Below are 24,932 nucleotides of genomic sequence, written 5' to 3'. Positions count from 1 at the left end.
TTATGAGAACAAAGTTTCTATCTATGATGATTATTGTGATGACTTGTATGCTATTAGGAATAATGATAACCATGAAACTTGTCATCATGATTTTGGTTTTCAATTGGATTATGCTTCACATGATAGTTATTTTGTTGAGATTGCTCCCACTACTATTCATGAGAAGAAATTTGCTTATGTGGAGAGTAGTAAATTTTCTGTGCTTGTAGATCATGAAGAGAATGCTTTAGGTGCTGATTATATTGTTGAATTCATTCATGATGCTACTGAAAATTATTATGAGGGAGGAACATATGCTTGTAGGAATTGCAATAAAATCAAGTTTCCTTCCTATGTGTTGAAAATTTTGAAGCTATGCTTGTTTTGCCTTCCTATGCTAGTTGATTATTGTTCCCATAAGTTGTTTGCTCACAAAATCCCTATGCATAGGAAGTGGGTTAGACTTAAATGTGCTAGTCATATTCTTCATGATGCTCTCTTTATGTTTCAATTCTTATCTTTTATGTGAGCATCATTGAAATCCTCATGCCTAGCTAGGGGCGTTAAACGATAGCGCTTGTTGGGAGGCAACCCAATTTATTTTTGTTCCTTACTTTTTTTTCCTGTTTAGTTATAAATAATTCATCTAGGCTCTGGTTAGATGTGGTTTCATGTTTTATTTAGTTTTTGTGCCAAGTAAAACCTTTGGGAAGACTTGGGTGAAGTCTTTATGATCTTGCTGTAAAAAACAGAAACTTTAGCGCTCACGAGAATAGCTGGCATTTTTTACTGGAGAGTGATTTTAGGTTGATTCTTTTTGCAGATGATTAATAGAAAAATTCCTCAGGTCCACCAACTTATTTCAGAATTTTTTTGAGTTCCAGAAGTATACGTTTGATAGAGATTACTACAGACTGTTCTGTTTTTGACAGATTCTGTTTTCTATGTGTTTTTCGCTTATTTTGATGAATCTATGAGTAATATCGGAGGGTATGAACCATAGAGAAGTTAGAATACAGTATATATTACACCAATATGAATTGTTAATGAGTTCACAACAGTACCTAAGTGGTGATTTATTTTCTTATACTAACGGAGCTTACGAGTTTTGTGTTGAGTTTTGTGTGGTTGAAGTTTTCAAGTTTTGGGTAAAGATTCGATGGACTATGGAATAAGGAGTGGCAAGAGCCTAAGCTTGGGGATGCCCATGGAACCCCAAGATATTCAAGGACAACCAAGAGCCTAAGCTTGGGGATGCCCCGGAAGGCATCCCCTCTTTCATATTCATTCATCGGTAACTTTACTTGGAGCTATATTTTTATTCACCACATGATATGTGTTTTGCTTGGAGAGTCATTTTATTTTGTTAGTATTTGCTTGCTGTTATTTAGTATAATGTTTTTCATCTATATTTTCAATAAAAATGTCAAGGATAGCCTTTACCATGCTTATTTTGCTAGTATACATGTTGCTGTTTGAAAACAGAAAGTTTACCGCTGTTGCAAAAATTCCCTAGAAAAGTCAGAGAATGGTATAATGTTGAAACTTTTTGCATATTGAGCTATGATAAATCTTCTACAGCGTAGTATTTTTCTTATAATTTTTGGAGTTAGGGAAGTATTGATACTCTTGCATTCTTTACAGACTGTACTGTTTTGGCAGATTGCTGTTATGTTTGCATTGTTTGCATATGTTTGCTTGTTTAATGATTCTATTTGAGGATAGGAGTATTAAATATGCAGAGACATTTAGTATGCAATGTTGAATAATAATTTTAGTGATTTGTTACAGTAGAAAATGATAAGGTTTTTGCATTGGTTTATACTAACCTATCTCACGAGTTCTTGTTGAGTTTGGTGTGGATGAAGCTTTTGATAAAAAGTGAAACCATGATATGAGAGGAATTAAGGAGACACAAAAGCTCAAGCTTGGGGATGCCCAAGGCACCCCAAGATAATATTTCAATAAGTCTCAATCATCTAAGCTTGGGGATGCCCCGGTAGGCATCCCACCTTTCTTCTTCAACCACTATCAGTTAGTATCGGTTGAGCCTAAGTTTTTGCTTCTTCACATGAGTTGTGCTATCCTTGCAATGTCATTTTATTTTGTTTTGCTTGCTGTTTGAATAAAATACCAAGATCTGAAATTCTTAAATGAGAGAGAGTCTTCATATAGCTACATAATTATTTAGCTACTCATTGATCTTCACTTATATCTTTTTGGAGTAGTTTGTCATTTACTCATGTGCTTCACTTATATCCTATGAGTAAATGGTTGAATGTCATAAATCTGAAATTATAAATGTTTCATTTGCTTATCCCATGGGGAGTAATGAGTTCACATCTAAGAAGTAGAGGTTGTAAATTTATTGAAGGTTAGCAAGCGTTATATTAGTCATTTGAACAATTCATGAAAGAATATTGAAGGAAGAGAGATTTCACATATAAATATACTGTCTTAGACATCTTTTATAATTGGGAGCACTCATTAAGTATGACATGCTAAATAGTTGTTGTTGGAGAAGGAAGACAACATAATGGGTTATGTTTTCTCACATCTCAGTTAAAGTATATTGTCATGGACCATTCAAACATGTTGAGCTTGCCTTTCCCCCTCATGCTAGCCAAAATTCCTTGCACCAAGTAGAGATACTACTTGTGCTTCCAAATATCCCTTAAACTAGTTTTTGCCATAAGAGTCCACCATACCTACCTATGGATTGAGTAAGATCCTTCAAGTAAGGTTTCATCGGTGCATGCAATAAAAATTGCTCTCTAAATATGTATGATCTATTAGTGTGAAGAAAATAAGCTTTATACGATCTTGTTATGGAAGCAATAAAAGCGACGAACTGCATTATAAAGGTCCATATACAAGTGGCTATATAAAGTGATGTTCTTTTGCATTAAGATTTTGTGCATCCAACCATAAAAAGCGCATGACAACCTCTGCTTCCCTCTGCAAAGGGCCTATATTTTACTTTATGTCTTTTACTTTATGCAAGAGTCAAGGTGATCTTCACCTTTCCCTTTTTCATTTTATCCTTTGGCAAGCACCTCGTGTTGGGAAGATCCTGATATATATATATCTAATTGGATGTAAGTTAGCATGAACTATTATTGTTGACATCACCCAAAGGTGAATACGTTGGGAGGCAACACTATAAGCCCCTATCTTTCTCAGTGTCCGATTAAAACTCCATAACCATTAGTATTGCGTGAGTGTTAGCAATTGTAGAAGACTATATGATAGTTGAGTATGTGAAGTATGCTAAATCAAAGCTCTGACATAGACCCTTCCTGAAAATAAGATGAATTGCAATTGTTTGATAACTGAGAATGAAGTTTGCTAGTTTTCAAGAAAGTTTATGGTCTATGCTTTAACATGTTGCTTATTACTAGTTCGTGAGAAGTTTTATGAGATGGACTATTGTTATGACATATAATGATGCTAGAAAAGGTGATTGAAATTATCATTGCTCAAACTTGTGCACCTGCTAGCATTCACACTTCATAAATCTTTCTTTTATCATTTACCTACTCGAGGACGAGCAGGAATTAAGCTTGGGGATGCTGGTATGTCTCCAACGTATCTATAATTTATGAAGCATTCATGCTATTTTATTACCTGTTTTGAATGATTACGGGCTTTATTATACACTTTTATACTACTTTTGGGACCTACCTATTAACCGGAGGCCCGGCCCATATTGCTGTTTTATTGCCTGTTTCAGTGTTTCGAAGAAAAGGAATATCAAACGGAGTCCAAACGGAATGAAACCTTCGGGAGCGTGATTTTTGGAACGAACATGATCCGGAAGACTTGGAGTACAAGCCAGGGAAGCTTCGAGGTGGCCAGGAGATAGGAGGGCGCCCCCCCTACTGGGCGCGCCCCCCTGTCTCGTGGGCCCCTCGAGCGTCCCTCGACCGACTTCGTTCACCTATATATCTCCATATACCCCGAAAACATCGAAACAGAAGATAGATCGGGAGTTCCGCCGCCGCAAGCCTCTGTAGCCACCAAAAACCTCTCGGGAGCCCGTTCCGGCACCCTGCCGGAGGGGGGATCCCTCACCGGTGGCCATCTTCATCATCCCGGGGCTCTCCATGACGATGAGGGAGTAGTTCACCCTCGGGGCTGAGGGTATGTACCAGTAGCTATGTGTTTGATCTCTCTCTCTCTCTCTCTCTCGTGTTCTCTCTATGGCACGATCTTGATGTATCGCGAGCTTTGCTATTATAGTTGGATCTTATGATGTTTCTCCCCCTCCACTCTCTTGTGATGAATTGAGTTTTCTCTTTGAAGTTATCTTATCGGATTGAGTCTTTAAGGATTTGAGAACACTTGATGTATGTCTAGCCGTGCTTATCTGTGGTGACAATGGGATATTCACGTGATCCACTTGATGTATGTTTTGGTGATCAACTTGCGGGTTCCGCCCATGAACCTATGCATAAGGGTTGGCACACGTTTTTGTCTTGACTCTCCGGTAGAAACTTTGGGGGCACTCTTTGAAGTACTTTGTGTTGGTTAAATAGATGAATATGAGATTGTGTGATGCCTATCGTATAATCATGCCCACGGATACTTGAGGTGACAATGGAGTATCTAGGTGACATTAGGGTTTTGGTTGATTTGTGTCTTAAGGTGTTATTCTAGTATGAACTCTATAATAGATTGAACGAAAAGAATATCTTCATGTTATTTTACTACGGACTCTTGAATAGATAGAACAGAAAGAATAACTTTGAGGTGGTTTCGTACCCTACCATAATCTCTTCGTTTGTTCTCCGCTATTAGTGTCTTTGGAGTGACTCTTTGTTGCCTGTTGAGGGATAGTTATGTGATCCAATTATGTTATTATTGTTGAGAGAACTTGCACTAGTCAAAGTATGAACCTTAGGCCTTGTTTCCTACCATTGCAATACCGTTTACGCTCACTTTTATCATTAGTTACCTTGCTGTTTTTATATTTTCAGATTACAAAAACCTATATCTACCATCCATATTGCACTTGTATCACCATCTCTTCGCCGAACTAGTGCACCTATACAATTTGCCATTGTATTGCGTGTGTTGGGGACACAAGAGACTCTTTGTTATTTGGTTGCAGGGTTGTTTGAGAGAGACCATCTTCATCATACGCCTCCCACGGATTGATAAACCTTAGGTCATCCACTTGAGGGAGATTTGATACTATCCTACAAACCTCTGCACTTGGAGGCCCAACAACGTCTACAAGAGGAAGGTTGCGTAGTAGACATCATGGCACCATATTCCTCCATTTCTTCGGGGACAACTCGATTAGGCAGTTTTTGTTTGAAAAGAATATTTTTTACATCAACACGTGGCAACATATTGTTATGTAGTAAAGGAAGAACAATTAATTTGGAACAAAGCTAAAAACATACTGAAATAACACAAAGTAAATGAAGACCAGAAAGATGGTTACCGAGAAGTTCTTGTTGCAGTCTGACCATGTCAACGTATGGAGGAATGCATATGCTCTTCCTTGATCATAGTTTACAGCATCATGACGCTCCACTAAATTGTCAAGGTTCATCACTTGGCGTATGACATACTCCATCATTCTCCAGTTTAAGCTTGTCCCCTCAGTTATAGCGACATTGTCAATAATATCTCTTTTCTCATTGGAAAATTGGTTGTATGCTACAATATTATAGCACAGACAATTTAATTTATTATATATGGTATATGATAAAGTTAGAGTAATAAAACTTGCAGGAGCAAAAAAGTATCTTACTCGGATGTATGATAGGCAAATTCCCAGTTGTCACAACGCTACTTGATACTTCTCAATTGTCAGTACTGAACGTAATCTCCTGACCCATATGTTGCATGTAAACTCTAACAAATTCCTTCCAAGACTCCCCTGAAATGTATGTCAACTCATTGTCATTGGTAATCTCACATGGGAATTCAACCCCTCATTGGTGCTGAAACTTGCTTCAAAGTAACCATATTTTCCCAAGGGCACTCCAAATTTCTGCGTGAAACTGTATCTGTCGTAGCAGGGGATTACCTGAGTAGCATATGTACGTGTTAATATATATTAACTGCCTGTTAATCTAAAGAATTTGTCCAATCATAGATGACTAGCATAGTATAGTTCACTACTTCTTAGCAGTATTATCATATAACCCCATAGAAGATTTAAATTTACATGCACGTACACAAAACCATTTTATCATCTAAGAAATCAACATGCAATATAACTCTTTTTGCAGTAAACATTACGAACAACTGACTGAGTACAAAGGGTCTGAGTACAATATTTGTTCAATATTACTGCCTCTGTCCAAAAATTTGTGGCCAATTTTTGTACATACGGATGTATCTATGCAGAAAACATGACTAGATACATGCGTATCTACATGAATCTAACACATTAATTTGGATCGGACGGAGTACTAAATTTCTCATGATATTTGCTACGGGTCATGTCAGACTGGATCTTACTGTCTTGTTTGCAAATCCCGCGCGCAGGGTGACGGTAGAAAACTCCCTCATACGATGCTCACCGGGGCACAAACCCTTGGTGTCCAAACAAATGCCACACTGCGAATCGAGATCAATCTCACCCTTGGTGTCCAAACAAATGCCACACTACGAATCGAGATCAATCTCATTACTAGTACGTACAGTCTTAAAGATTGGTGCTAGCAGTTGAATTCAGATCTGACAGATTCTATAGTGCAAATACGGACCGCGCTGATCTCCTTAACCATTTTCGCTCGAGAGAGGGACGTGAGGGGGCGAAAAGAGCAGTCACTTCCGACCCCTAAGCTGACGATGGCGGCGGCGGCGTCCGGAGATTCTGAAAAGCGCGTACGCCCAACGTCTCCGATCTTATATTGGAGCGGTCGTGGCGGTGGTACGAGGCCCCAATGCCACGGGTGGTTAGGAGGAAGGCGGTGCAATCACAGGATTTCGGGAGAGGTGGCATGCGTAATTTATGGGATCTTTTAACATATATCATCAAGATAAAACAAGAACATTGTGTTGTGCGAAAAAATACATTTCATAAGGGTGAACTAGGTTTTTGGTTCGAAACAAGTATGAACGATATATAATTCCAAAATTGGCCTTGTCCATTTTCCAAATAAGTTTCACAACTATACATGCCATGACCAATGCAAGCAAGCATGTAAAATGGTTTTTAGTTTAGCCAAGTTTTTCATTTTCGGACGAAAATGCCCGAATGTGGCCGCACGTGACAACACTTGCAATCTTTGCTGAAAATGGTTCAAACTAGGCATGGAGGCATACAATGGCCATGAGTTGTCACCGCAAAAAAGTTCGGTTGACTTAAGATATGTGAACAAAACATCGGGCATTTTCGGAGGGTGCCAGGCTAGCCCGGAAGGGCGAGTCCGGGAGCACCTCCATGTTAACACCACATACAAATGATTCCAACTTTTTTTCATGCCCTCCCATGAGCAAATCAAGCGAACATGCAAATATGGTTCTCAGTTTTGACAACTTCTCAACGTATTGGGATTTTTTTATCGAAAATGCCCGAAAACTGGCCCCACGTGGTATTTGTTGCAAACTTTACTAAGAATACTTCAAACTTGGCATGGAGGACTAACATGACCATGAGTTGTTACCCCAAAAAATTTGTGTTGATTCAAGAAAGGTCAACAAACCAGCATGTGTCTTCTCAGAGGATGCCATGTTAGCCCAAAGGAAGGGCACGTATTGGAGCAACTCCGTGTTTACGATATCCACAAATGATGCCAACTTTATTTCATGATCTCCCATGAGAAAATAAATAATGCATTCACAATGGTTTTTAATTTGTCCAACATTTATAATCCTTCTGCAATTTCGAAGCGAAAAAGAAACATCGCCTGCATGCATGCTCTACCCCCCTAGCCACACATCGAAAGGAGGGGGCACATGATGCATTACACTTTGTTTGTCTTATGGTGGACCTAGCTGACACACCAAGCCTAGTTGGATCATTGGCCTACACCGGATTCCGTGTCGTATGAAAGCTCGGGCACATCAACTGCTCCCGTCTAGAACCTTCGGACTGCACTGTCCACTTTGTGAAGCAAGTACAACATGAAATTTGTGAAATTCCCCCAAGCTTTTAAAGTGCATCTCATGACAAAATCAAGCAAGCATGCAAAAATGCTATTTAGTTTACACAAAAGTTTGCATGTACGGTACTTTTTTCGGCCGAAAATACTCGAAAACTGGCCACACGTGAATCATATTGCAAATTTTACAAAACAATGGTTCAAACATGGCATGGAGGCCTAACATGGCCTTCAATACTCACCCCAAAAAGTTGGGTCGATTTCATACAGGTCAGGATAGTACTATAGCATCTGCTCTCAAAGGGCGCCAGGCACGGCCGGAAGGGCTTGTGTCGGAGAACCTCCATGTTCACACCATCTTCATATTTTGTCAAATATGAAGATGGCCTCCCATGACCAAATGAAGGATGCATGCACAATGGTTAAAGTTTCTACTAGATTTTCCATTTTCTTCCATTTTTCGGTCATAAATGCCCGAAAAGTGGCCGCAATTGCCAAAACTTACAAATTTTGCTGAAACTCATTTTAATGTTGTCCTGGAAGCCTGTAATGTAACATTTTCCATTGCATGTCATAAGTTTGGTTCATTCCACATGAAGCATGATCTACTTGGTTTGTACATTCGACGGTGTAGCACGAAGGTTCTCGACGGAGGCAGTGCGTGTACCGCATCGACTCCATGGATGGAATCCAGTTTGAACCAATGTTCGCACTTGGTATGGTGTCAATTAGGTCTACCTATAGGCAATGAAGCTTGAAGGCATCATGTTCTACCACTTTCGATGGTTGTCTACGGGTAGACCGTCTGGGAGGAAATGAAAAAAATCATGAAAATCATGTGTAACCTTGAACGCACTGTGCATGCATGCTTGATTTGGTTCATGGGATGGCATTAAAATAACTTGGAATCCTATGTACATGGTGTATTGAAGGAGGTGGCCCGAGACAGGCCCTTCCGGACTATCCTTGTACCCTCCGAAAGTACATGTTGGTTTATTGACCTATATTAAATGACCGCCAAGTTTGTAGGGTTACAATCCATGGCCATGTTAGGGATACATATGCCAAGTTTGAACCATTTTCATCTAAGTTTGCAAGTTTTTTCATATGTAAATCTTAGTCTAAACTGAGAAGCATTTCGCATTGCAGCTTGTTTTGGTCATGGGATTCCATGGGAATTAGTAGACATCATTTTGTATTGTAGATGATCTACGAAACATGGGGGTGCCCCTAAACACGCCTTTGCGGCCTAGACTGGCACCCTCCGAAATCACATGCTGGTTTGTTGACCTACCTGAAATCAACCCAACTTTGCAGGGTTGCAAGCCATGGTAATTATTGGGATACTTCCAAATTTCAACCATTTTCAGCAAAGTTGCAAGTTTTGTCACGTACGGCCATTTTTCGGGCATTTTCAGAACAAACAACATATTTTACCACTTAAAAATGCATTCCTTTCTCGACGGCACATTTATTTTTTCTTCGGAACATTACATTTGTTTTGGCCAATTACATGCTAATGTTTCAACCTACCATAACTCACGCCGCCCAGATCTCCCGAAATCCCACGATTACAGCTCCTCCCTCGTAACCACCCGCGGCATCCAGGTCCCCTACCACCTCCCACGACCGCTGCAAGATCAGATTGTAGCCGCCCACCGCCCACCGCCCACCGGGAACGTCGCCTGAGGGGTCAAGCGGCAGTGGTGTTGTCGCCGCCTCCTACGCGCGTCAACGCGCCGCTGCTCTTGTTGCTGCCGTCGAGCGCCACACATCCACATCTAGTGTGGGACGCACTATCCGCATGGAGCATTGGGCCGCCACCGCCGACGACAGAAGGTTACGTGATCATAGCTCTTTTTAATCTTTCTCAGACACGCACGTCTACTAGTAAAGCCTTAATAGGTTTCCCACAAGTTATTCCAGTCGTCAAGATTACCTGATCATAGCTCCCATTAATAACTATCTTGTAATCAATCTTGGCAAACTACACGAACGTCCGAAGAGGTAATACCACAACAAGGGTATCTCTGTCATGAAATAACACGTCGTATGTTTATGGAATCCCAAAACCCTAGTTGAACTGTCCCAATGTTATGCATGACCAAAATCTGTAGTGTGCTTAAAGTTACATGTAGTTCATACTATTTAATAAACTCATCCGTACCTGCGTATAAGATTTTACTTTTGTTACACATTTCTCAACGTGAAGGTCAAATAAATTGAACCGGTTTTGCTTCTGTTGCATAGGTGCCAGTAAAATGGAAACTACTGTTAAAAGTGCTGCTAATGGAGAAAAACACGTCTCCGAAGTGACCGATGAGGTACGTAGTCGACATTTCGTTTGAAAACTGTACTTGCAGACCCTTCTTTCATACTTAATAAAATCTATTGCCACTTTTGTAGGAAATCTGAAGGAAGCACGGCCATATGAAGTTAGTCTGCTCACCGTCAAGGATCGCCAGAGTCATGAAATTGTTGTCATCAAAACACATAGAGAAAATCATAAGCGATACCGGTCTTGGGTGTCTAAACATGATTCATGAATTTAAACTCCGGCGCATTATGTTGATAAGACTAGCAAAGAGCTTAGATAGTGAGACATCGTCCATTACCATAGCTAAAACACCCAATCCTATCACCGCAGAAGACGTGCACCATATATTTGGCCTTGCGATAGAAGGGGACGATATTGATAAAAAGCTGGAAAGCGCACCGGATCCAGATTTGTTTAACACATTTCAAAAAAATGGGAGCATTGATCTGGCTGACCTTGAGAGAGAGATCTTAAGTTCCAAAACTCCGGACAATGATTTCCTGGCGCGGTTCGTTCTATTCGCTATTGGCATAGTTTTAGCACCAACAAGAAAATCTTATGTCGACACGAAATACCTTAAACTTGTTGCGGATATTAAAAGCCTTCCGGAACTGGGGATGTTTCACAATGAAACACTTGTTCAAGTCCATAAACAAATTCAACTCTCTTGATCAAGTATCTCTACAGGGAAATCTAACTCTGCTTGAGGTTAGTGCAACATCACTAGTTAACATTGTACAATTCTTTTTCTTTTCTATATCTCTCTATATTGACGAAGTAATTTATTGTGAAGATTTGGTATTGGGAGCACCTGCGTTCCGGCAAATGGATGTATACTCCTATACCCCCACCATTGGTCGCACGATGGGACGAATGCAGATGTGTAATAAGAGCAGAAGCTTACACCCCAGGAGGTCTTCATAAAGGACTCGTGTGTTTCTAGATTTGACCCATGTATATATCCGGTTATTTATTTGCTACTACTGATTCATTGTACCTGATTCAAAGGTTGTGATGGAAATTTGTGCTCGACAACCAGAGGCCAACAATAGAAAGGATCCAGGAAGCAAAAAATTTGTATGTGTGGATGAAGGTGATTCATCTCGAGCACAATCACAAGGTCAAAATATGAGTAGCCACCAAGTAAGCCCAACAAAGACAATTTTCATTTTCCAAGATCAGTAAAAGGTCACATCGAAACTCATTCATTTTGCTTTCTTCTGAACGGGGTGTTATTTTGTTTGCACAGGTGGAAATGATAGTTGCAGCCCTGAATGCACATTCTGCTGAGCAAGAAAAGAAGATAGGGAGACAGTTAATGGAATTTGAGCATAGATTTGACGCGAAATTCCTCACCCTGAGCGCACAGTTAATCGACATTAAGAGTAAATCTGGCAGTAATCCTAGGCTCTCGCTGCTCGAGGATGAAATTAAGGACTTAAGGAGGGATCTGAAGGTATGTCAAGTTGTGCATTTTTTATTGTTATGAATATGTTCCTCCATATTCATTATTGTTATAATTGTTACAGGAATTAAAAAACCAAACAAAAGTCAGCCGACAATCCGAGTCACAGAAAGCAGGCGTCGAGGTAATAATTATGGCCCACCATAAGTAGTATTACCAAACTAATTATAATTGACCATTTTTTGTTGTTGTAGGAACAAGTCAACGTGTGCAGTGATCCCTTAATGGCGACTCCTAAGTTCGACGCATCCACGCCACATACTTCGACTCCAACACCAAGTGCCAGACACGTCCTGCCAAACAAGGACGATCCTCGAATCACACCATTGAAGCCTCTGTTTGATAATGATTACGTGCTCACCGCTGAGGACAAAGAGGCAGCCATTTTCATCCGGGGAACACACGGCCCTATTGAAGTGGTTCAAATCGGAGACATTCCCCTAAGAGCGGAACAACTGAAGCCAATTTATGATAAAAAATACATCTGTGGTGATGTAAGGCCCTTGTACTCCATTGTACATCAACTATTTGAACTGTTGGCACATCATTATATGAATACAAATTTGGCAGGTTATTATGGCGTATGCTCACATCAGCGGAGTTGAGACTGATACTACCTCAGTCATATCTCCTAATGAAACCAGAAAGCTTTTACAAACAAAAGGGGTTATTCCAAAGGGCCGTGGAAGCTCGTGGGTTCAGCATGTTGCAAATAAATTTGTAGGACGCCGGAAGGTACCCGTTTTCCTCACTTTCATACATCGTAATAGATAGTGTAGATGAAATATTTCAGGGGTCCCCCGAACCATAATTGTTACCTTATGTACATTATTCCGTGGAATGAGTCGTCTTTCACTTTACGGCAGGTCCACATCCCGTTGAATGTGCATGATAACCACTGGATGGCGATGGTATTCAATTTCGACAAAGAAGAGATTCAAATCCTAAACTCCTTGAAAAATCACTTTGACAAGTCCAAGGAAACTACTCTTGTAAGCTTTATCTTGCTGCCTCTTTACTGTCGCATGGCACATGAACTCCCAAATCACCGTAACCCTTCATAATACTCGTACTATGCTAGGTGGAGGCGATTCAGGCTTGGATAGTGGCACCGGGAGTGGCATAGGGAAACACCGTCTCGTCGAACACGACGTCACGGGAGATGTAAATACGACCAGTGGAGCGATCAAGGCACTTATAGCCTTTATGCATGGGACTATAACCAAGAAACACACACATCCTAGAGCAAAACTCGAGTTTACGTGAATTGTACTTACGCAAACTAGGCCAACACGCACAACCAAAAGTGCAGAGAAAGGAATACACAGGACGCATGTTGAGGCGGCGAAACACGGGTGTGGCATTGTTGATAACAGGCATAGTCATCCTATTGATGAGATAGCAAGCAGTAAGAAATGCCTCATCCCAAAACCGAAGAGGCAGGGAGGAGTGTGCGAGGAGGGCTAGACCCGTCTCAACGAGGTGACGGTGCTTGCGTTCAGTTATACCATTCTGTTGGGAGGTATGTGGACAAGACACACGATGAGCAATGCCGGTGCGCTGAAAATAAGCATGGAGACGGTGATACTCACCACCCCAGTCTGACCGAACAGAACGAACCTTAGCATTCAAGAGACGTTCAACATGGTTTTGAAAAGTGTAAAAAATGCTCTCAACATCAGATTTATGCTTGATCAAGTATATCCAGCAGTAACGACTGTAGTCATCAATGAAGCTGACATAGTACTTGAAACCCCCGGAAGATGGAAAAGCAGGCCCCCAAACATCGGTATGAATAAGCTCAAGTGGTGATGTAGAAACACGAGTAGAATAATTATATGGTAACTGGTGACTCTTAGCACGCTGACAAGCATCACACACGGAGGACTCATTGTTTGGAGAGCACAACAATTTATTGGAGCTAACAATGGTATGAAATATTTTATTTAAAGGATGACCAAGACGCCGATGCCACTGCTCGGTAGTCAGCCTAACGCCGGAAGACGCATGACGTCCAAAGGTGACGGCGCGACTGAACGGAAGAGGGTAGAGGCCGCCACGACTCCTACCGCGAAGAAAAATTTTCTTCGTAAACTTGTCCTTGACATAAAAAAGAATTTATGAAATTCAACAAAGATTTTATTGCAGAAACAAGACGATAAACGGAGAGCAAATTAGTGCTAAGATCAAGAACAAGAAGAATATTTTTGAGGTCAATTGGGGCGGATGAACCAGGTAAACGAGAGTGACCAACATGTGTAATAGACAAACCTGCACCGTTGGCGACTTGCACTTGTTCCGTGCCATTGTAGCACTCCTGGCTGTTCATCCGGCTCATGTCGTTGGTGAGATGATCCGGGGCGCCGGTGTCGAAGAGCCAATGTTGACTAGGGGTAGGTTGGAAAGAGGCATAATTGCCAGCACGATTTTGGTCGTACTGAAACGCGTGGTTGTAGCGTTGTTTGCACTGGAGAGCCTCATGCCCCCAGTATCGGCAAACTTGACAGCGGGGGCGCTCGCGCCGGTTGTTGCGCCTGCCACCGCCGTTGCCCTGTCCTCCTCCTCCGCCGTTGCCACCACCACCGCCCCCATGGTTGGGGCGGTTGTTACCGCGGGAGGCCTGCTAGCCGCCGTTGTACTGGCCGCCTCCGTGCGAGCCAGTACGACGACCCCCGCCGCGGCCGTCATTGGTGGTGTCGGTGAAGATGTGCCCCCCTCCACGGCCGTCGCCTTGCCGTGCCACGGCATTACCGGAGGTGGTGAACTCGGGGGCGAAGGCGTTCTGCTCCTTGAGGGATTCGCAGGAGAGGAGCACGGAGTAGAAATCCGACAGGCTGAGGTTGTCAGCACCGGCGGCTGCCAACATTGTGAGAGAGTGCTGGAGGGACTCGTACTGAGTCCCGAGACCGACGACGATGTAGTCGATCACCTCAGCATCGGAGAGAGGCGACCCCACCTGGGCCATGGCGTCCGTGAAACCCTTCATCTTGTGAAAGTAGGCGGCGGTGGTGAGGTCGTTCTTCTTCAGCGTCGAGAGTTGACGCCGCATCTGGCGCACCCCGGCCCTATTCTGCGCTGAGAACATGGACTCGAGGTACGCCCACACAGAGGACGCGGTGGTGCGGCCGATGACATGGCCGAGGATCTCCTCCGTCATGGAGCCGACGAGGATGCTGAGAACACGCTGATCCATGTAGAACCACAAGGGGTACTCCGAATTGGGCTTGGTCACGGCCTTGGCACCGTCTCCTTCGGTGATCGTGGCTGGAGGGGCTCCATAGGAGCCATGCAGGAGGCCGTACCAGCCCTGGCCGGCGATGTTGGGGACAACCTGCATCTTCCAGAGAAGATAATTGGTGCGATCTAGACGCACCGTGATGGTGTTGAGGTTCTGGCCGGTAGGGGCGGAGATGATGGCGCCGGCGGGGATGGATGGTGCGGAGGACTGGGATGAGGTGCTCAAAGTGGAGAGGGCAAGCTGCAACGCGACGGCAGTATCACCCATCGCGTCGAGGTGCTGCGGCGGCGGCGCGTAGGCGGCGGCGGCAGCGGGGAAAAGAGACGGCGGCGGCGGAAGCGCGTAAGCAAACCCTAGGTCGGATCGACCCGCTCTGTATACCAAGTCAAAAGGAATTATTTGCTGTGGTTAGCGCCAACTGGCTGGCATCTCTTTATATTGATTAGATCAACTTGTACAACAAGGAAATACAATGGGTATACAACACGCACACGTATATATATAAAATACAACTCTAACAGAGAGGTGGCGATGCCAGTTGCCAGGGGCGCAGTGCTGCATGCACGGTTTCATAAATTAGTTAATCGTGCAAGCATTACGGCACTCATTCAGTCATTCATGCTGATGCAGTGGCAGTGCTGCGGGGTGTCCTAAAGCCCGGCCTCTGCTCTTTGGAGTGTGGACTAAAGCCAGGGGGCATGGTGTTCGGGATATAACTGCTGGTGTAACCCGCCTAGGATGGGCCGGGTTACGTTAGGGCGATTCGTCATATGAAGCCCAATGTCAAGCTTGAAGATGGCGGTTCAATTAAGGGCCTAAAACCCATAGGCGACTTAAAGCCCGTAGTGATAAACCGCCGTAATGGCATGACTTGTATTATAAGGCAAGAATAGTTAAGAGACCGAGCCGGACACTGTTTATGAGCCGGCCGGGGCTCTGAGAGCCGCTGGGCGTTAACCTCTGTATATAAAGGGCCGACCCAGCGGCGGTTCAGGGCAGGTAACATCAAATTGGTAGCCAGGCATAGCGGATTCGCTCCCTGGTCATCAAAACCCTAGTAATTCCATCTCAACTGGAGTAGGCTTTTACCTTCTCCGTAAGGGGCCGAACCAGTATAACCCTCGTGTCCTTTGTCCCACTTTAACCCCTTTAAGCTTCCTAGTTGCGATGGCTCCACGACTAAGTCCTTCCTCGAGGACATCTGCCGTGACAATTCCACGACAGTTGGCGCCCACTGTGGGGTCAGCGCACGGTGGATTTGAGTTCTTGAAGGGCAGCTTCGAAGGGCTCAAGGGATACGCTGTGGGCCGGATGACCAAGAGTCGTCGCGGCAAGCTCTACATCGACAACGCAGGCTAGGGCCCCGACGCTGACTCAATTGAGTACGGGTACTGGGTCCCCTTTGGCGGAATCCACGTTTTCATTGGCAAGATCGGTGAGCCGGGCCCTGAGCCGGACATCTGCACCGACCTCGTCGAGACGGCTCAGCGTGCGAGACCCGCCCGGACTCTGCCTACCTTGAAACGTGCTTTCGTGGGATGCATCCACGAAGGACTCTCGGAAGGATCTAGATCTGGCGATGAGACGGCCATCGGCTCTGATGGTGAATCGTCTGCAGGTGAGACGGACTCGTTGTATCAACTTCAAGATGGCAGGCTCGGGGGTTGTTCCGATGGCGACAGTATTCCGGACCCCTTTGAGCCGCCAAGCCGGGTTGGAATCTTTATGGCCGGCACGCAACCTATTCAAAACTTTGCCGCTGGGGCAGGAGGCCCTGTGCACTCACCGGCTCATGTGCTGATGGATCTCACGGATAAGATGACTGCCCTGTTAACCGCCACGGTCGTCCCAGCAGATCAAGCTCAACATGATGCAGAAGTGGCACAGTTAAAGCTGGATATAGTGCAAGCCAAGGAAGATCTGGCAGCGGAAGGAATCAGGATGGCTGCAGAACGGGCGGCTCTGGACGCCCAGACTCAGCTGATTTAGGTGCAGTCTTTCCGGCTCACAATGGATCAGAATGCATCCAATGAGGTCATGAGAAGGAGGCATTAGAAGGCTCAATCTCGGCTCCCTCCGGTTTATGATCCTCGAAACCTCTTCAACACGCCCGGGGCAGGGCCTAGTAACCCGCCAGAGATGAACCGGATCACGACATCCGGGGTTGGAACGCTGGTTCAGCCAGAAGTTATGGGGCCTCCTCGTGTGAATACTGCCCCACCTCGGTACGTACCAATACCACCGGGTCATTATTCTAACCCATTGGAAAACATGATCGCTGCAGCGGCACGACTGGCGGCTCTCCCGGTCGAGGGCGATTCTCCAACGGCGGTCGAAACCCGCAGGGTCAGAGAACTTCTTCAGACGGCTTTGGCACAGCAGGAGGCATATTCATATAGCCGGGACAGGATTCATTCAACCCCTCGTCCAAACCGGAGCCCGAGCTATAGCAGACACATGGTTTCGGCGGCCGGCTCAAGCAACGTCTGGTGCCGTGACTTGTCAGGTGGGCATGGCCCGGCGCATAATGGAGCCTTTAACGCGGTAGATCAAGACAGAGCACGTCAAGAGGCTGAGCAGGCGGCTCAGCTGACTGCTTATCAGCCCTTTCCGGTTTACCCGACGGCTTCTATCGAGGCAGGCATAGCTACGAGGGCCGGAGGTGTCCCTTGTCTGGTGCCGGCTCTCCGTAACGAACGTCTGCCCAAAGATTTCAAAGGACCTAGGAAGGTACCTCATTACATGGCTAATTTACAGCCCGGAGCATGGATTGAAAGCTACGAGATGGCTATGGAGTTGTTGGAGGTCAGTGAAGCGGCGATGGCCAAATACTTCACCATGATGTTGGATGGGACTGCCCGCACTTGGTTGAAGGGACTGCCACCTAATTCCATCGGGTCATGGGCAGAGCTGAAAGCCCGGTTAATCCAAAACTTCAAAGATACATGTAAGCAATCTATGTCAATTGTGGATTTGACTAGCTGCAAGCAGCAAGAGGGCGAATCTACAACCCATTGGGTAAGCCGGGTCAAGGAAATAATACATTCGTCTGATAAGATGGATGCCGGCTCTGCGGTCTTAATGTTGGAGCAAAATTTTCGTTTTGCGCCCCTGAAGATGAAGCTCGGGCGGCTCAAGCGCGATTGCAATGATATGGGTACGCTGATGGCGGCTCTGGTCAAGTACGCCGACTCTGATAGTACCAAGGATCCCGCGTCTGATGATGAAAAGACAGGGAAGGGAAAGAAGAATGGCAACTGGAAGGGCCCTCCGCATAACCCGGTGAATCAAGGAGGTAATAAACGTAAGGCTGATGATAGTATGGAGTTTGTGGCTAACACCAACGCGCAGGGTAACAATCATTGACGTAAGGGAAACTACCTCCTCGGTCTGGCGGGTCAGGCCCAACGCTTGAGCAATTGTTTATATGAGCCCTGTCCAAGGCATGGCTCTAGGGAGAAGCTGGCCACTCATCTATGGAAAGACTGCGCGATCATGAAAGCTTTCAAGAATTCCAACATGTTCGACGGTAATAATGGGCAGGGCAGCGGCTCAGGTGGCGGCGGCTTTCATGGCCCGGGCGGCGGTTCAAATTCCAACTTTCAGAATTCTCAAGGTAATCAAGGTGGTTTTAACCAGCAATCTGGCCAGGGTAATCAGCAGCAGCAGGGGGGATACCAGATCCATCCAAAGCAGCTCAACAGTGGACAGTATGATGTGTTTACTACCAGTTTGTGCAAGCGAGACCAGAAGCTTCATAAGAGGGCTGTGAACGCTGTTGAGCCGGCAGTTCCACGCTACTTGCGATGGTCTGAGCAGCCTATCGTATGGAGTAGGGAAGATCACCCTCCCCGGGTTGATAATCCGGGTCACCTGGCCTTGGTGGTGGCTCCTCAGGTTGGTGGGTATAAATTCACTAAAGTGCTCATGGATGGAGGCAGTAGCATCAACATCCTCTATTATGAGACCTTCCGTCGTATGGGATTAACTGATAAAAACCTCAACCAGTCCAATACTGTTTTCCATGGTGTGGTGCCCGGTAAGTGTGACACCCAAGATATTTATTTGGCCTTTTCAAAAATTTTATTTAAACTTGAGGGAGGTGTTTTAAAATTTTTCTTCAAAGAAACTCCCCTTTCAAAATATTTTTTTGGCAAGAGTTTTATTTGGATTCACCCCAAAACTTGATTTTTGGTCTTGGAGGTTTTCCTCTTTTATTTGGACTCAAACCAAAATGTGTTTCTTTTGGAAAAATGCGTTTGGGAAAATTTCTTTGAAAATACTCTATAGCTTTTGGAATAATCCTTTACCACTTTCAACAATTCTCTCTTGCCATGGCCTTAGTGCAAATCCACTCTCCTAACCCTCCCCTCATCTTTGAATCATGTTTTGCATCAAATCCAGCAAGTTGAACCTCCCCATATGATTATTTTCCATTTAAATCTTATCAAAACAATTTCTGTCCTCTATTCTAGCCCATGGAGATTTACAAATGAACTACCCTTTCTGTTTTGATTTTTGCCCCCAAACCTTTTTCCCTTCCTAGTCCTTTGAACCCTCAACCAAGATCCATGAAGATCCACTAGTCTTCAGTTCAAATTTTTCAAACTATACTTGCTGCAAGTTTGGACCAGATTTGTCAAATTTGGTGAAATTCATCAAATCTTTCTCCAAAAATTCTGAGTAAAATCAGGCAGCCTCTGGGTGCATTGAGTGGTCACCTCACCAAGTCCCAGCCCCAGGAAAAATTTTCTCCTTGCCAAATCATTCTGTCGAACACCTACTGGATACTGTTACTGTCATTGTTCAGTTAAGTTCAGAAAACAGTTTCAGTGCACTGTCGTTTTCTTCAGTGTTCGATCTCAATCTCGCCAGTGTCGCTGTGTCGCCTTGCTCCCCGTCCTCTCCCCCTTGTTCCTGCGCCGCACGATCCCCTGGAGCCTTGCGGACGTCGGCGACGAGCAGGAGGAGGTGCGCCGCCCCGTGACCGACGCCAGCGGCGGCTTTGCGGCCGCCAGAGAGAGGCGCGGCGCAGACGGTGCCACCCAGCGCCGCCCAAGCCACCGAAGCTCGCCGCGTGGCCTTCCACTCCCCAGAACGCGCTGCCACTCTCGTCGTGAACCGCAGGGCGCGGAGCGCGCTCTCTGCCGCCGTCGTGCCCGTGCGGCCACCTCACCGTGGACCGGCGCCATTACGCCAAGACCAACCGAGATTTGCGGGGGAACGGCACCAGTACACCTCATTGATGCTGCCTGGCCACTCAAACCCCCTGCTCAACCACTGCCTCGCCGTAATCGCTCGCCGGAGTTTTCCCGTTCACGGCCATCCCCTCGATCCGCCTATAAATAGAGGCCCCGAGCTTCAACTCGAACCCACACCACCTCTACACTCCACCTAGACCGCGCCAAGCCACTGAAAGAGCCCCGGGGGAGCCTTCTTCCCCGACTCCGGCCGCCGCGACCCGCCACGGGATCCAGCTGGATCCGCTCCCGTGCGTGCACCTCTGCCTCCCATCTCTTGCTAGTAGCTCTCTAGTGTATCCCTCCTTCTGACCCGCGCTTCAATTCGAAGTTTGCAGCACTCACCGGAGTTCTCCATCATCGCCCGAGCCGCCGTCCGCCGGAGAAAGTGTCGCCGTCGACGTGGTGCTCTCCGTTGGTCGAGTCCACCACCCACCGACGCAGAAGGACACGCTGAAGCTCTCGGTACACTCCGATCTCCCTGTCTCGCCGTGGTTCGATGCCAGCGACCTCCGCAGCCTTCGGGCGCCGGCGAGGTTTTTAAACCTGACATGTGGGACCCCCAGTCAGCCTCACTTCTGTTTCCCCTCGCGAAACGTTTTCTGTTTGCGCCTTCGGGCAAATATGTTTTCCCTTGTGAGCTGGCGCGTTTCTTTCCGAAGCATTTTCTATTTTCTCAGTTAAGCCCCTGGAACTTCTCTGTTTCATTACAGAAGAGTCCCTGGACAGAAACCTTTATAACTTTTTAATAAAAAGTGATTTTTGAGTGATTCTTCTGTTGTCAGTCTTGTATTTTTGTCTAGTTTTTTATAGTATTTATTTGGAAAAAATTTGGAGAAGTTTTTATGCACACGTTGGTTTTCACGTTAGTGCCCGTTTTCCTATGCCGTAGGTTCTGGAAGAGGTGATGGAGCCGCGAACTTCGCCGAGCTAGACTCCGACTTCTCCGAACCAGGCAAGCATGTTTCAACCTTTGATATGATAGGTGTTTTGCATGTTTGCGTGAGAGGTTGTGCGTGGCATATGAGTATCGGTGAGTACCTCGTTGCTTGTGAGGCAACTACCCGTGTGTTCCAAACTTGCGATGATCTCTGATGAGAGATGGCCTAACCATGTGGCAACATGGAGGGCAGCAAGGTGGTACTGTTGTAGCATGCCAGCCTTGCGTCATCCGACAAACTCCGACGTTAACGTGGACGGAGTCACGTTATCGTTCTTCCCCCTTCCGTGCTACCACATGTTTTCTGCCAGAATGCGGTTTAGTAAGTTGGTAACCTCTTTCCGTGTACACACCAAACAGAGGGGTCGGGATGATGGTTCCATGGCCCTTGATTAAAGCCAGTCATCCGGTCAGGGGGCATGGGTGTTTCCGGTTGGGACCGAGAGGGGGGCACCCCTTAGAGCGCGCGTATAGAAATTTGATCCCATGCTACGCGAGGTTGTAGCCTCCCCGTCTCAAGGTTTTTCTTGAACGTTGCCGAGGGTGATTCCTGGCTTCGGAATTGTTGAAAGGGTGTGTACTGGTTAGATTTGTTTCTTCCAAAACACCGTAGACGGAACTAGTCCCCGTGACTACTGAAATCCGTTGGCTGTGGTTAAAGTACAAACTCTGCAGAGTCAAATCCTTCCGAGTCAACGTATCCATAGTCAAGTATCATGATCAGTGTATCCATGTCTATGTCATAATCTCGTGGTATATCCTTCGTTCCGGTAAGCAAGCTTGAGTAGTAGACTTGGCTGAACGTTATTCCTGTGGATGGACTAACCCCGTTGTTTACCTCATGTCTGCTTATTCTCTTGAGATGATTAATAATTCATGCGCTACTAAGTTATGAATATAAGCCCTTTATGTGATGTCGCTCAGACGTCCGATTGTGGCATGTCTTGTCTCTTACATTCAATATAAGCCCTTTATGTGATGTCGCTCAGACGTCCGACTGTGGCACGCACTGCCTTTATTTTCTGTTATAGGCCCTTTATGTGGTGTCGCCCTGACGCTCGACTGCGACATTATTATTCTTGCAGTTTCCTCTCGAGGAGTCATTCAGACCCTCATTTGGCACCAGCATTATTATTCTTGCAGTTTCCTCTCGAGGAGTCATTCAGACCCTCGTTTGGCACCAGTATTACTATTCTTGCAGTTTCCTCTCGAGGAGTTATTCAGACCCTCGTTTGGCACCAAGTATTTAATTTGGGATTTCGGGAGGACTACCGCCCGACTTCTCTGTTATCTTCTCATGCAATTATTGTCTCTATGTCTGAACGCACTTGTTATACCGTTCTTATGCTTCATGTTTACATTTGTTATATCTTATGTCCGAACTGTCTTGCGAGTACTTCCATAGTACTCACCTGGCTTGTTGATTTGGCCAGATGTTGACGAAGGCGATCTCTTGGATGAAGAGTTTGATAGCGCGTCCGACGCCTAGAGGAGTCCCAGTCAGTCCTGTGCGATCCCGGATATTGGTCACTTGTATTATATACGCTTCCGCCACCCGCAATAAGTCTCCTCGAGCATCACTCCGACGCTCGAAGAGCTGTAGTTTTCAGGAGTCATATCACCCACTTCGCGGTGATATCTCCACCATCGTTGTTATCGTGAGTTAGTAGTTATGCCACCCTATCCGCCGTCTTGTTTTAGCGGCGTCCATGTAATAAATTGTTGAGCGGTCTCCGCTCAACCTTGTATTATATTCAGTACTCCTGGTATTTTTCTTCTGTGACCAAGATATTGTCTACCAGTGAGAAGGAATTCTTCTTTACTGGTCCGTAAAAGGGATTGGTCTCTCAATAATTATTTTATTGAAAAACCGGTCATGACAAGCTTGGTATCAGAGCCAGGCTGACTGTAGGAAGCCACTAGGTGCGATCGCTAATCGGTTATTAGCGTCTTTTGTGCTTTTTCAGCATTTGGCAATTGTAGCTATTTTCTGTTGGTCATCATAAATTTATGACATGACCACTCAGAATTTTTGCCTACTTTTGTAGATGGCTGGCAGCTGCTGTGAGACTCGAGTGTTCACGAACGTGCCCGAGGGGTTTGTCAAACTTCTCGTCTCCATCACCAAGCTCGCGATCGGGCCAGCGACTCGCCCGGAGTTCACGCTTTACCAGCACAAGCTCAGTGACGACGTGTCTATGCACCAAGCTGTGGTGCAATTCAAGGGAGGACGTTCTGCAGCTCGCCACTTCCGTTTTGTGGGAAGGGCCATGCCTACGGAGAGGCATGCCATGCAGATGGCTGCCCGTGAGGCGATAGCTCGTCTTCGGGACATCCTTCCTATGATGAAGACTCGTCGCTACCGCTACCTCCCATGCCACGTGCCATATACCAGTCACTACGCAATCGCCTGCCATCGGGGAGAACGAGATGAAGAAATCGAGATGGTTGTGGAGTATCTCAAGGCTCTGGAGGAGTCTTTCGACAACCTCGTGGACGATCTTGTGGCTGCCCGCATGGACTTAGTCCGGGGCGGTCCTGCCTGCAGGAAGGAGCTTCTTCACACAGCACCGCCACTGACATTCGTCTCGTCCTCAGCATCTTATGCACCGGCCGTTTTAGCCACTGCTCGCCGTCTGCCTACCACTGAGGAGTTCGACAGAGTCATCGCTCCTACTCCAGTCAGAGTTGCACCGCCTGCCACACCCGCACTACCGCCTATCGCCCCCGCACCATCACCGCAGCGCAGTGTTACGCGCCAGGAGCCAGCTAGAGAGGAGGTGGAGGTTGAATCTCCTGGACCGCTGAGTCTTGCCCTCGGCAAGGGGAAGGACATCGTCACCATCTCCGACTGAGAGCGCCGAGTAGCCGCGCGTTATGTCCGCTTGTATGATGTGTTTTATCTGTACGCTAGTTTATATTAGTGTGTTTGCTGCTTTCCGGAGGAGTACGCTAGTCTAAATAACATGTCAGGAATGTGTACGCGCATCCTGAGTGCTGTATCGTGTGTTTGCTTTTCGCGTGTAAGATATATGCTAAGCAGTTCTTCTCCGTGCAAAATCGTTTATGTTTTCTTAAAAACCTTGAGGTCTTTTAAATTGTTGCCTTTGCAATATTTTCCTTGTACTACACAGTTCTTCTCATGGGTTTTGCAACATAATACCCCAGACTGGAAAAATGTCTCGCCCATGGACTCGCTCCATGACCAATCAGCCAGAAGAAGTTTATGGGACACAGACTAGCAACAACTTCACTCAGGGACAGTCCAGTCAACAAGACAGCGAAGCAGCCTTGTCTCAAGTATGCCGTCTCTTCGAACAAAGCCAGCAACAGCACCAAGAGATGATGAATCACGTCATCAATATGGGAAACCACCGTGAACCCTATCAACCGCATTCCAAGTTATCTGACTTACAGAAGACTCGCCCTTTAACTTTTGCTCACACCGATAGGCCGCTGGAAGCCGATGACTGGCTCCGTGATATCGAAAGGAAGCTGATTATTGCTCAGTGTTCGGATCACGAGAAGGTGCTTTATGCACCACACTACCTTACTGGAGCAGCTGCAGCATGCTGGGAGAACTTCTTACACATGCATCCCAGTGAACACAACATCACCTGGGAAGAGTTCAAGGAAGGCTTCCGTGGGGCACACATCCCCAGGAGCATCATAAAAATCAAGAAG

This window comes from Aegilops tauschii, chromosome 4 (assembly GCF_002575655.3).
Source record: "Aegilops tauschii subsp. strangulata cultivar AL8/78 chromosome 4, Aet v6.0, whole genome shotgun sequence".
Taxonomy (NCBI): Eukaryota; Viridiplantae; Streptophyta; class Magnoliopsida; order Poales; family Poaceae; genus Aegilops; species Aegilops tauschii.
Note: the sequence above shows the minus strand (reverse complement) of the source record.